Source organism: Akebia trifoliata, unplaced genomic scaffold (genome assembly GCF_017979445.1).
Source record: "Akebia trifoliata isolate Shusen 1 unplaced genomic scaffold, ASM1797944v1 Contig00665_ERROPOS1100000+, whole genome shotgun sequence".
NCBI classification, from domain to species: Eukaryota; Viridiplantae; Streptophyta; class Magnoliopsida; order Ranunculales; family Lardizabalaceae; genus Akebia; species Akebia trifoliata.
Genome location: NW_028237137.1, coordinates 174,665 through 178,956, shown reverse-complemented (window position 1 = coordinate 178,956; position 4,292 = coordinate 174,665). Strand labels below are relative to the sequence as shown.

Genomic DNA, 4,292 nt, shown 5'->3' with positions numbered 1-4,292 from the left:
CATGTTTTTTACCAAGGTCTTAGGGTCTGAAGAACTTTGAATGAAAAATAAATAAATCGGAAAAGGAGGAATGGATTAATCTAAGAGTAGAGATGCTTTGATACCATGTTAGATACCAAGAATCAATCCACGAGAAAAAGGAGAGAAGAAACAAGGAGAGAGGGTCAAACTTGAAAAGGTTCGAACCCTCCTCCTCGTCTCTATTTATATATTATAAAAGCATGTGTAGCCCACTTACACTTAATTAAAGACGTGGGCCCACCCAATAAAAAAATTAATCTAACATATATATATGATAGCGTTTGATAGACAAAATTGTAGGCAACGTTCTACACAAAGTTGTCTTATATGGCTAAAAAGTTTCAAAATGGGCTGATTTTTTTAGGATGATTTCTATGGTGAGGAGATCATCCTTACAAAAAAAAAATCAGCCCATTTCAAAACTTCTAATTCCATGTAAAGTTGTTACAAACTAATGGTAAAAAATTGACGGTTGAAAATTCTTCAACCTATAAACTAGAGTTAGAAATTTCAAAATAGGATGATTTTTTGTGAGGAGGATTTCCTCACCATAGAGATCATCCTCACAAAAAATCAGGTCATTTTGAAATTTATAGCCCATGTAGGACAAAACACTTTGTCTAAGGAACCTAACCTAGGTATATATAGGGAGCGGTTCGACGCCCAAACATGAAAACATCTTCAAAACCGATTCACAACAACCGTTAGATTTACGCACAATGGACGGTCAGATGGTGTTAAAATAGAAAACGTGCGTGACGGCTGTTTACCACATTTGTAATTTGAAACTTATCATGTATTCACAAATACATCCCTAAAAAACATCTCTCGTCAGTCTTCTCTCTTGGTTTCACGCACGCAGACCCCCTCTCTCTCTTGTTCTCCCTCTCTCTACAACTCTTAATTGCATTCTCCCTCTCTTGCAAACTCTCTCATGGCCTCACGACTCTAAACCTAATTCAAAACCACTCCCAAACCTAACTCACCACCAACACCAAATCACACAGTCCATCTCTCATCTTCTCACTCATTTTCGACAAAGATGACGATTTCAGATTTTTAATTCATAAGATATCCATCGAACCCAAGTTCACCATTAGAGTTCGGCAGAAACATAGTTTAGAATTCAGAGTATGGATCCATCCTTCTGGGTTTTAGAATTTTTTTTAGAGAAAACCCATATCAGATTTTTAGTGCTGACGATGATTTTTCAGAGAGAGCAAAATCGAGATGATGATTTAGAGAAAACAATGAACAATCTCTTACTATTGCTACAATAACTAAGTGAAAAATACACAAAATCGTTTGTTTCAAAAGAGAAAACCTAGATTAAGATTTGGGGAGATGGTGTTGGATTTCGATGAAAGGTGCCAATAAATATTTCAACATAATTCTAAAAGTTCAATCTACTTGAACTATTAAAAACAACAAAAAGGGAGTTTAAATCTTATTCAAGATCACCCCCTTTATCTCAACTGAGTTTGGGTCATTTTATTTTTTAAAGTCAATAGCTCTCTAATCCATGGACTTTGAAAATTAAAGTCAATAGCTCTCTAATCTGTTACAATAGCTCTCTAATCCATGGACTTTGAAAATTATTGTGGGGGCAAGTGCCCCCATTGTAAATCCACCCTTGGGTCCACCCTACTCATTTTATTACCTTTCCTCTTCATCCCCTTCAACTTTATTGTCTTTCCTCTCTTCCCCCCTCCCCCTTTTCAAGAATATCCCTCAAATTTTACTATTTTTCCTCTTTTACCCCCTTTTCAATGATACCCCTCTAACTTCACTATCTTCCTCTTTTACCCCTTTAACCCACTTTATTTTCTTTCCTCATCTTCCCTTTCGTAATAATACCTCACCAACTTTATTATTTTTCCATTTTTACTTCCCTTAACCTTAAATAGGATTCCCATGCCTCTATATTTATAGGGCAGTGTTCGGCAGACAATCTTAGGGGGACAACGTTGGGAGACAAAATTTGTCCTATATGGCTTAAAAGTTTCGGATTGGGCTGATTTTTTGTGAGGATGATCTCTATGGTGAGGAGATCATCCTCACAGAAATCAGCCCAATCCGAAACTTTTAGGCCATATAGGACAAATTTTGTCTTCAAACGTTGCCCCCCTAAGATTGTTTGCTGAACGCTTCCAATTACTGTGGTAGTGTTGTACCCACGACCTCAAAGTTGCTTTGCAATGTGCCAATATACACACACACTTATTCTTTATCAGTTATTTCAATAAATTTGTTCATAAATGTTAATGATGCCATCCACAATGATGGCTTTTGAGGTTCACGAGACGTCTGTGACTTTGTGGGAGTTTCATTGGATCTTAAAAGTATTTAGTTTAGCATGGTGTCTGTTGTGATAATACCTGTTGGGAGGTATTTTTATTTATTTTTGTTGGGTGAGGGGATTATTTTACCCAATTGTAGTGTGTATGCCGCCTTGCATATGGTTTCCTTATCTCCTACATTAGAACTTTGCTCTTTTATAAGTTAAGAGATGCATAGCTTATGGTCAGGTCTACATTTTAACTGGAATGAAATCTTTTTATGCAAAAAAAAGTTATGAACAGATTGAAGAAACTAGCAATTTGCTGAACAATTCAACCTTTTCATTTTGATTTAGTGGGAGTCATGAATCTTGTTCTTGATAAGAACAAGAAAAAGATTATTAACCAATTCGACTATTTTGATTATGGGCTTGACTTATGAAGCCTGTAATGGAAATGCTCAGGGTCAAATCCAAAACCTAGAAATTACCACTCATGTTTATGCTCACTAAGGTGTAGGCCAAACACTTATTATCTCAATGCCACACGCATGCATGCACTCAAAAACAAAAACAAAAAAACCCCGTCTTCTCATCATATTCCAGACTTGAAAGTACTCAACTTTCGGCTTGGTGCTTTCTCTAATTTGTTAATGCTACTCTTCTTTCTTCTGTTTTTTTTCTCCTGCCAATCAAATGCTAGATATTTTGTCTCAGTTTTTTGAATTATTCTTTTTCCAATTTTATCAGGCAAAAGTATCTTGCGAGGTATATGTGAATATAGACAACCAAACGATCATCCGTCAAGATTGCTACCCTGAGGTGAGGAAATATTTTTCTGCTGTTGTTGTAGCCAGGGTTGTACTTTCCTGCATAAATTCTAGCACAAATAAAATGAAAGAAAAAAAAAAAAAACCAGCAGTGTGCTTTCGGATGCTGCGTACTTCAATCGACCAAAGACCATTCAGTTGATAGGCCTTAGCCCCTGAACTAAACTGCTATGACAATCCCAACCTTCTACCACTGTTGCATTTTCCATGGGCTGTTGGCCTTGATTTTGTTTTTCTTACAATCCAAAACCAAAAAACTAATCGGATAGTGATGACCATCCAATAAATGCAATTTTGGGGCTATGACCCATCATATGGACTGGTCGTAATTCGTGGATATTTACTCAGATTGTCAGTAAAAAGAGGTTTTTTTTTGCAAACATCTTTGGGGAAAATTGGTTGAATTTGTTTTATGCCAGTCAAGCAAGAGGTCTGCGTCTGTACATATCCTTCTTCCCTTCTCTAATACAAATACTGTTGTTGGTATGCTCAGTGATGGTTATAGCTGTTGACTGTCGAGGAAGCAAAAGACTCGTTCTGATGATTTGGTGACTGAGGTAAAAATATATATATAGATCCCATGTTATACATGTATATATTTATGGGATCTACGTTGATGTATAGTATGAATTTGACATATGTGATAATTTAGACTCTTTTACTGCCTTTGTAATGCATAACATATTGGTCTGCGAACAAGATTCTTTTATTAAGAAACAGAAACTATGACTCACTTTTCTTTTTTGTGATCGGTGTTAAAATGATCGAGGAGTCATTCATAAGTAAAAATAATGGAGATTGTGTGCAATAGGGATAGCATCACAACTGAGATATATATATATATATATATATATACCTCTATGCTGGATTAGAGAAAATTATTTGTGCTGGATTAGAGAACTATTTTTAATTTGAATATGCTTGTCCTCGATTGAAAATAAAGACAATGCCCTTCCTTTGGGGAAAGTACATAAAACCCCATAATCCTGTCAAGACAAGCAGTGTGACCTGTTTTCATCCTAGATTTCCAAAAGAACCAAAACATTTAGAATTCAAAATAGAAATGATATAAATTGGTGCCTGGCTGCGCCAATCATCATTCTCATAGAACACCACAATGTCCCAATTTGTATGGTCACTTAAATGGCATAGATTTAGCTTTT

The 4,292-nt window shown here is 35.9% G+C and overlaps 1 long non-coding RNA gene across 1 annotated transcript; it reads left to right on the top strand.

The window, feature by feature from the left end:
• The first annotated feature begins 1,315 nt into the window (after window positions 1–1,315).
• LOC147381188 (uncharacterized) lies at window positions 1,316–3,873 on the top strand. The gene is made up of 2 exons (XR_015174729.1): window positions 1,316–3,121; window positions 3,623–3,873. It is a non-coding gene; the product is annotated as an uncharacterized LOC147381188 (long non-coding RNA).
• The last annotated feature ends 419 nt before the right edge of the window (window positions 3,874–4,292 follow it).